The sequence below is a fragment of the Gymnoscopelus braueri genome (assembly GCF_963280865.1).
Source record: "Gymnoscopelus braueri genome assembly, chromosome: 20".
Lineage (NCBI taxonomy): Eukaryota > Metazoa > Chordata > Actinopteri > Myctophiformes > Myctophidae > Gymnoscopelus > Gymnoscopelus braueri.
Genome location: NC_137622.1, coordinates 28,192,133 through 28,202,383, shown reverse-complemented (window position 1 = coordinate 28,202,383; position 10,251 = coordinate 28,192,133). Strand labels below are relative to the sequence as shown.

The 10,251-nt window shown below is 44.6% G+C and overlaps 1 protein-coding gene across 1 annotated transcript in view; it reads left to right on the top strand.

Moving 5' to 3' along the window:
• ppargc1b (peroxisome proliferator-activated receptor gamma, coactivator 1 beta) overlaps nucleotides 1–10,251 on the top strand; it is a gene marked incomplete at its 5' end in the record, with an annotated part of 93,930 nt that overhangs the window by 57,183 nt on the left and 26,496 nt on the right. The window lies entirely within an intron of this gene.

The window sequence follows — 10,251 nt, the reverse complement described above, 5'->3', positions numbered from 1 at the left end:
GGATAGCGAAGCACAGCGGAGCGAGGTCAAAGCCCGAGGATCAAGCAGAATACTTGAACATTAAAGTTGCCTGCTGTTCCATTAGCACCTTTCACAGTTATACTTTTTTTTTATGTATTTGAATGTCTGTGTTAGACAGATTTCTTTTTTTTTATTCTACTCTAATTCTTTTTGTTCTCCAACATCAAGGCCTCCATGGAGATTTCAGAGTCTGAGAGCGCTGCTTTGATATGATAACGAATATTGATCCATGTTCTAATTGAGCTCCCTCTTGTGAGTCGAGTGTTCACTTTGCACTCGCACAATCGCACAACGCGTTATCGTCTCTTTATGTCACGCGTTCCCGCGACGGAGGAGACGTGGTGCGATAAAGCGGGGGGTTTGTGTGCGAATTTGGGGAAGGTGGGGGCAGGCGCTGTCGACCAATGGTTAGGGATACCGTCCTGTAACAGTAAGGTCACAGGATTGATCCCCGCAATAACTAAAGTGTCCGCCACATGAGCCATGTCTCCTGTCACACAGTGTTCTTGAGCTTCGACCTTCATTCCTACCTGCTCGCTCACTGTAAGCAGTTTTGTTAAAAGCTGCAATCCGGGATTTATTTGAATGAATACAATGTTTTTTAGGTAGAGTAAGTTAAACTAATATAACTAGTACATCTGCAGTGATTGGAGGTGGTCTCCCTGGGGACGGATTCCCCAGCAGCACAATACCTCCCCTGAAGGGACGCCCACTTGCCTTGCGGTAGAAATTTGGTGTCATGCAGAAGACACAGGGAACCGAATCTCAGCGGGGGGGGCATAAAAGCTACGGACGGAAACTTTAATATCCCACCTCACTTTTATTTTTCTTAAAACCCATCTCTCTCTGTCAAGGTGACTTACAGGAGAATGTCAGTGTAATAGAAGGAGACTTTAACATACAGCCCCCATGCTGAGCTCCCTATCTTTTATGACACTTCGGTGTGCTGGGGCCACAGGCGATGATGGCTCTGTGGTCCTCTGCTCTCATCACCATGAATCACATCTGTGAGCTGTAAGTCTGTCACATGTCCTTTATTTGACCCATCAACCCCTCCCTTCTTCTCTCTTTTTTTTATAATGGAGGAAATGTTGGCTTTAACAGCTGAACCTTTTACGACTGCACAAATATTTTGTTTGTTGTTTACACAGTGTTGCAGAGGCTCCTGCAAGTTGTAAAGGACTGTATTTACTAATTAATGGGCTGACTCTTCTATGATCGCCACAAATGATTGATGGGGGCCGGGATTGGGTGGATCTTGAATCCACACGTTGAATATGGGTGGATAGGCCCTGGCTATTTATCTAGTTATATAATTATTGCTATTATTCCACAACTCCTGATACGCATCCTATCTAATAGTTGTAGTACTTTTATGGGTAGAATATGATGCCATGCGGTCGTAAGACGACGTCACGCTGGCGTTGTGTCTGTATTCGGGCGTAATGCCGTATCGCCGTCGTCATCTTCGTAACACACAGATTGTGGCTCTCATGCGCAACATGGACGATTGGCTCAGCGTAACTCACTGCAGTGTCAGTCAGAAGACAAGTATGCATTTTAAGTTGTTAAAAGTACCACAGCCCCTCTGACTTGTTCAATGTGAAATTGTCTGTGTTAATTTTGTAACTCAGCTACAAATGTAACCAAATGCACCCGGGCCGAGTGTCCCATTTGGTTACATTTGTACCCTCTCTGAATTATATTGACTCTGAGGATTGAACTCTAACTGTGTACAGGTCCTCCAATATCATGGTTCTCTATTTTTGTAGGATGCACAAACACCCCACGAACTACAACACTGTGCCTTTAGAGTTGATGTGATGGTAGTTCCCAGGTCCCAACCCCTTGTACTCTCCTCTGCACTGGTTGAGGGGAAAGGGGTTGACCTTGTATGGTCGTGGAGCTGTGTGTGTGTGTGTGTGTGTGTGTGTGTGTGTGTGTGTGTGTGTGTGTGTGTGTGTGTGTGTGTGTGTGTGTGTGTGTGTGTGTGTGTGTGTGTGTGTGTGTGTGTGTGTGTGTGTGTGTGTGTGTGTGTGTGTGTGTGTGTACACACACACCTTACTGTGTGTGATTCTTGTGAGTTTTTCTGTGCATGCACTTGTCTTTGTACACCTTACTGTGTGTGTGTGTGTGTGTATGTTGGCCACTACATATCGGCGCAGCGACGAAACACTAGCTGGGACTGAACGACACATGACTGGTCTTGTGACTGACCTTACATAACGTAGTTAATCTACAGCAAGGGCAGGTCACTCGCTGTTGGAATACCACCGAGTTCATTTTCCAAAATACAAATGGGTGAATGAAGTGAATATCTCATGTTCTGTGCTGCTCAGAGTATGTAAAAAAAAAACGTTTGTTTCAGCTGGAGTCCTCAGGACCCAGTCTGCTGTTACTTTTCATATTTTACCATGGACTGAAGATATGAAGGTTATGGATTGCCGCTTTAAATAGAATGCAGGTTTAAGACAGTTCCGCACTGGCTTCATTTTTCAGGCCAGAAACTAAAAGTTGTTAAGTGAACTGCCTAAGGTGTCATATTTTTCAAATACTGGATGTCTCATCAAACTCCATGATATTTTACCCCATATTTCCATCTCTCCCCCTTCTACCACACTTTAAACTTATAATTTATGTCATGCTAAATGCCATATGTTCCCATGTGTGAGCTAACAACGTTTTGTGAATGCTGCAGGGCCATATTTTCCCATGTGCCCGTTATGTGTCCCCTGCATCACGTTGAGCCACCGCATATTGTACTCATCTGTCTATAATCATGCAGGACGTGCTGGCTAGTATTGATTAGCTTGTGATCTCTATTTACTTGGACAACAACTCATTTACACACTGGTGTCGCGCAGCCTAGATAGCGCTGTCTACACGCGCCACAGCTGGTTTTAGCAGAAATGTCTCTTCCCACATGCAAGCTGCCTATAAATAACCCAGGTTTTATGCGTGATTGTCCGCGGGGCCTTTTTCTGCCTGAATGGGCCAGTAGGTTTTTACTGTGGTTGCCAAGGCTGAGAATAACCACAAATGAAGTCCCCCTGAGTTATCTTTTCTTAACCCCCCTCAAGGGAGGGGGGAACACTACAGCAGTTTATATTATAAATTGTAGGGTTTTAACCCATTAAGACCTGAGAAGATTCTAGAAATGTCTTCTAAATCCTAAATTTTTTTTGAAAGAAAACCCCCCAAAAAAAATCCTCGGTTTTTCAAAAATAGCAGATCTACAAGCTCATAGCGCGGCACTCGGTGCCGCGCTATGAGCTTGTATATCTGCTATTTTTGAATAGCCTAAAGAAATCTAAAAGTGACACAGATACGTCCCAGGTATTAATGGGTTAAACTGGTTGAACTTAGAATTATTTGCCGCCTGAGGTAACGTAACCTCTTAAGTTCAGTTTCATGCACAACTGTTTAATTAACCATAGTTTATGCTTCTTAAGCCATGGTGTAGTATGCCTATGGATTCATGGTTAAATAGGTTCTTGGTTTAGCTATGATCCTAGATTACTGAGGCACTACACACTGTTTCACTGCATTTTATGTATGTGTTTACCTTGCTTACTGTAAGTCGCTCTGGATGAATGCCTAATGAGTTGTTTGCTAAATGCCTAAATTGTAAAATTGTAAATAAACATGTTTATAATCATGTATTCAAACCAAAGATGAATTGTGTTCTAATCTCATCCCTAACTGTAATGTAAGCCTTGTGTTATTTAATTGAGAATGGAACCGTGCAGACTTGAAGCAACATATCACCATGATAAATCAACACAATGTGAGCCAAACCTGGTTGTTCTAGTTGTGTTATTATAACATGCGTTCAAGGCCTGCACTGGTTCCAGTGTAAAGGCTACTGTGTGCTCGAGGCCTCATCTGCATACTGTAAAGGCCATCAGAGATCGTGGCTATGTCAGCCTTTGCCATAAACACAGCAACACAAAATTAACCTTCCTATTTTTACGGATTAAAATGAAGATGTGTGTCCCTAGGACACTGTAAGAAAGCATCCACCAAATGGGTGTACTTGTAATAAAGGCCCTTTAAGACGGGGGGGGGGGGAAATGTGAGAGTGAATTGAAGAACTCAAATAGTGACAAATGTTCCCTGTTCTTGTTACGACTGATGTCCTGCAGTTGTTAGGAAAAAGCACAGCGCTGTCCTTCTGACCTCCAGTTCCATCACTATTCAGCAGCAGTTTAGACGCTTCTATACATGGCTACTCCGTTGCGATTGCCTTCTCACATTAACATTCTGCTGCTGGGGTGTTCAGGCTGATGCCTGGTAGATCAGAGAGAAATGGGACATGGTAGGAATGTCTACAAATGTGCTCCTGTGCTGTGGGTGCATACGAGGGAATGACTACATATGTGACTACCATATGTTTGTTTCCTTTTGCATGTGTGTGTGCGTGCATGTGTGTGTGTGTGCGTGCGTGCGTGCGTGCGTGCGTGTGTGTGCCAGCATGCTTGCTTGTGAGACATAGTGTACTGTAAATACATACGTCACATGACATCTGTCGCCATCCAGCTGCGAAGCCTCTTTGACACCATATCCGAGTCACGAGTGCATGCGTGCTTGTGTGTATCTGTTCTGTGTGTACAGGCGTATGGATGCATGCATGCAGCATTCCTGCCCATGTATGCATACTGCGGTGCATACGTACATGTGTGACAGAGAGAGGAGAGGGTGACACAGAGCAGGGCAGCAGCATACATATAAGGCTGCGTGTCTCACTGGTATGTGATCTTCTCTTGTCGCTCACGCCGCTGAAAAAGAAGGGTGTGACTGCGGCTGATCGGAGGTCACAAACATGACACAGAGCAAAGGCATTAGCCGTATTAGCCGTGTGTGTGTGTGTGTGTGTGTGTGTGTGTGTGTGTGTGTGTGTGTGTGTGTGTGTGTTGTGGACATGCCGATTACTTGAGTGCACATCGTGCTTGTGTGCATCCCTCGCACGTGTAATGTACGTGTTTGTAGCTTGCGTGAGAGGTGTGCGTGTGTGTGTGTGTCAGCCAGTTAGGCGAGTGACCTTCAACCTCCCATGCCCAAGGTTGTTTTTATTGATTGATGTACAGAGCGATCTGCGCAGAGAGAGAGAGAGAGAGATTAAGGGAGAAAGACCAGCGAAGAGGAAAGGATGGAGAGCGAAAGAGAGAGGGGTGAAGAAGGTGAGAGAGGGATAGAGAGGGGGTAAAGATGGAGAGAGAGAGAGAAAGGGATGGAGAGGGGGTTGAGGGGAGGTGGGAATGGCGAGACAAAGCCTGCCTGGCAATAGAGAGCGAGTGAGACTTTGTTGAAATCGATTACGCCGTTCTGGGATATTGCACAGAGGAAGAGACAGATGGAGAGACCGTGGGGGTGTGTGCGTGTGGAGGGGGGGTTAAGAGGAGAGTTGATGGAGGTGACGGAGAAATGAGGGTGGGGGGTAATCGAAGTGGAGGAAGTAGGAGAGGAGAGGAGAGGAGGAAGACGACGGAAGTGGTGGGGAACGGGGAGATCATATAGAGAAGCGTGTGTGTGTGTGTGTGTTAGTGAGGAACATGAGTCAGGCACACGTGAGGAGGATGTGAGCTGGGTGCTAAAAGCGCTGTGCACATGTGTGTGCACACACACACACACACACACACACACACACACACACACACACACACACACACACACACACACACACACACACACACACACACACACACACACACACCTGCATCAGCAGCCAGAGGCAGGGATGAAGGAAGAGGAGGATACAGTAAATGAGAAGGAGAGCGATGGAGGGAGGGAGTGGAAGCTATAGGGGAGCTCTAGTAGAGGGCGTCCTCATCTCTCTTTTCTCTTCTCTTCTCTTCTCTTCTCTTCTCTTCTCTTCTCTTCTCTTCTCTTCTCTTCTCTTCTCTTCTCTTCTCTTCTCTTCTCTTCTCTTCTCTGTTCTCCTCCTCCTGATTATCTCTCCAGTCATGACTGACCACCTCATCCACCCTCCCTCCATTGATTAGGCTGTAGGTCTGCTGTGAAGATCAGACTCTTTGATCGTTAGAACACCCTGTTACTGTTTCTGCAGTTCATGAAGTCATAAATGATATAAATTCATGGGAGCCACTCCTTGATCCAAATAGGCCCCCCCTACACACACACACACACACACACACACACACACACACACACACACACACACACACACACACACACACACACACACACACACACACACACACACACACACACACACATAGCCGATGTACTATGAATCACCTGCACACACACAGTACTAGGGGTTGTGTGAGGTCTCAGATCAAAGCGGCCTTGTGATAATAAATGGAACACGGTATTCTAGTGATAAGAAAGCTTAGGGTTGACTCCAGCTGATTTTGTGGCATATTGAGTTGAAAGTACAGTGTTGCATGTGTGCAACACTCAACACCCACACTGTGTGTGTGTGTGTGTGTGTGTGTGTGTGTGTGTGTGTGTGTGTGTGTGTGTGTGTGTGTGTGTGTGTGTGTGTGTGTGTGTGTGTGTGTGTGTGTGTGTGTGTGTGTGTGTGTGTGTGTGTGTATGCTTGTGGGTTTAAGAGAACATCACTAACCCATTAAGACCCAAGGCTGATTCTACAAATGCCCTCTAAATCAGTAGTTCTCACACTATCAAGATTTTTCAAAAATGTAAAAAAAACAAAAAATAGCAGAAAGAAAATAGCCAACGCAAAAATCTAAAATGACACAGAAGCTTTCCCGACGGTTTTAATGGGTTAATATATGTCAGAAAGAAAGAGAGAGAGAGAAATGCAGAGAGATACAGTAGAAGAGGAAAAAGAGAGACTGAGAGAAAGAGCCACAGAGAAACAGAGAGAGAGCATGCCTGCATGTCCAGTAAATGAGGGTGTTTTCTCAAGGTCAAAATGACATGGGTAACAGTCTGTAAGGCTGTTGGAATGCAGAGGGTGAATTGAACGGCGCTTAATGTTTGAAACGGCTACTTTAGTATGATTTGGAGGCTAGTGTGTGTGCAACCAGTTGACCCTGTTGGCCAGTATAATTAGATGAATGGAATGGAAGTGGATTGGGTGTGTATACGTGGTTTGTGTGTGTGTGCGCGCATGTGTGTGTGTGTGTGTGTAATGTGTAGCACTGTAATAGCGCTTGGTTTTGCTCATCAAACATACATAGAATAGGACATCGATCCTGTGGTCTCCTGTTGTACAGTATACATGCACAGACAGACAGACAGATAGGCAGACGCACATACGCACGCGCACACACACGCACACACGCACACGCACACGCACACGCACACGCACACACAGTGCTTGAGCCCACAATTTTTCTCTCCAAAACCCTCAGTAGTTTGATTGACCCGCCCCACTCCCTTCTTTTCCTGCATTTTTATTTTCCTCTGTCTCTCTCTCTCTCTCTCTCTCTCTCCCTTCCATTTCTTTATCTCTTTCTGTGTCTCTACTGCGTCTCTCTCCCTTTCCCGCCATGTCTCTCCTCCCTTTCTCTCCTTCCCTGCCATAAATGTCTATTTTTTTCCCCACGTCTCTCCCTCCAGAGAGCATAGGGACTTCCCTCCTCATTCATTCACATCCACAACACTTCCTGTCTGTGTGTTGTTGGCGTGTGAGCAACAACAACGTGGCGCATGCTTTTTCTCCTCGCACGCATTTTTACAGCACTCTGACACACCGTGAGGAGATTCCAATGGCAAAAAGGGCTAGGGTTGGGATCCGGTAACCGGTAGGAACCGGATCCAACATTGAGGAACCCGAATCGGTTCCATCACATTTTAAACCGTTTCCGGAACCGGGTTTTTATGACACTGTCAGAGCTGGTTATTTCACGTCTGCTATACAATTACAATACCGTTGGTATTTAATTTCAAGGACCACCATATAACTCTGAGAGTATACAAATGGGTCCATTTGGTTCCATTTGCACACACTCAGAGTTACAGACCTGTAAGGGTCCTAGGAATCGTTAAAGGGAACCGTTAAGGAATCGGACCGTTAAGAGTTCAAATCCCCATACTATAAGAATAAAAGAATAGCAGAGGCTACGGAAATGTTCAAACTTTTGCTCAACACTGACTTAGCCTTGGTTCCCCGCTACAGTGTCTAGTGGTGCCGAAGAAGAGCATTGCGTGCGTGAATTCAATCTCGAAAGGTCAACCTACTACTGTATGGTTGTTTTTCACGAACTGCAAATCATTTATCATTTGGTGAGGGCCCACCGACTGACGATGAAGTATGAATTAGGAAATGACTTTTGGATGTTTTTTCCACAGAAGTCTTGGCAGCACAGCATCAGTCAGTGACTAAGAGACATGTGTGGAATTTATGAGTGTAATGTAACATAACATGCTGCTCGTGCTTCCTTTTGACATGGACGGCACTACAGACCCCTTGGCTGTGTATCGATATGAGCAAAGTTCAGTTCAACTATTTGTAATGAACTGTCTTAGGAAATCGTTGCTGTCGTCGGGCAGAAAGCTCTTATCTCCATATTATAACTTGTGTTTTTTTTTGTAAATGAATGCCCTACTTGATCATGCTACAGCGTCACACGAAAGCATCAAAAGTAGAAGATCTACAAGCTCGAAACGTGGCGCGAGGCGACGCGTTTTGAGCTTGTATATCTGCTACTTTTGCTATTTTTGAATTTGAATCCTGAAAAGTAACTGTTTTTGGACATTATGAGGTTTCCACCCGACAGAGACAGAATACAATATTGTGTACTGTGTTGAACCTTTGTCCGGGGCACAGTTTTTGATGATGTATATCATGTGCATGCGATCCCCACCATAAGAACACGATTTTGCACCGGTCACCATTATTTATGGACTTTATTTACTTGCCTTACTACAATTGGTTGAACATTCTGATTCTGCTTTTGCACAGTGATCCCGAAAACCATTTCACTTCAGGTCACAGTGCAGCACCAAAAATAACCCCACTTTCAACCTCCTCCTGGCATCCCTAGTTTGGGCATGTCATTATAGACATATTTCTTCCAAAAAGTCCAAAACATTTCTGAACCAAAAAATGACTTCTTTTCAATTACACAACTCATGAAGCCTTGAATTCATGGTGATTTTTTTTAATTTTGTCTTACTCCTAAACCAATAATTTGATGACCGGATTGAGTGTCCTACCGGAGTCTCCGGTAGGACACTCAATTGACCTGCATTTGAGTCTCCTACTGGAGACTCCGCCGGTCATCAAATAAAAAAAAGTATGGCCTGCAATGTAAACAACACAACAATGTTCAATGTTCAACACCAAAAACACAATTAAATCATTAATCGCAAGTATTTGTGTGACAGTTAATCGTCAAGTTATTATGACAGCCCCACATGCACCTGTTGCTTCTGTATTCTGCTTTTTATTCCTTCCTGAATGAAGGTATTTAATATAAATTGACAGTTGATGCATGAGGGCAACCATGCAAGGGTTTTTTACATGTGAAATCAATTAAGTTAACACCGTGAGAAATATTGAGGATGAAAAGTGTCACAATTAAAGATATTCTTCCACATAATGTTTTTCTTTCCATCGTGCTGGTGGGTGAAACATACCCTGGTTTCGGTGGACAAGCTCTCATCCCAAGGTGGAAGTCTCATTATCTGTAATGACTAGCTGTTGAGAGATGCGGGGGAAGTTGTTGAGAGCTGCTAGTGACATTGACAGTCAGCAGTGTTATCATGTGCTGTATCTACCATTTGGCAGAGGCTTTCAGCCAAAGTGCCTTACAGTTCTTTAAGTGCATACATACAAATTACTTGCATGCCGTGCATCATACATACATACAGACATGCTAAAGGGTAGATGGACTGCCTTTATGTTGCACTTTTACTAGTCTTTTTGACCACTCATGCGTGCTTTACAATGTACTTCATTCAAACACACACACACACACACACACACACACACACACACACACACACACACACGGCAGAGAGCCATTGCACATTCCGTGTTACACATTCACACACCGATAGTGGAGGCAACCATGCAACCATTGCTGCAAGACACAGACCTACTCATCAGGAGCAGTTAGGGGTTCAGTGTCTTGCTCAAGGGCACTTCAAAATGCAGCCAGGAGGAGCTGGGGATGGAACCAGAAACGTTCTGGCTCCCAGACGGCTGCTGTACCTCCTGAGCCATACTACAAAATACTGTATTGTATATGTACTGTACTGTACATACTTTTTTACCACTAAAACACTGCAATG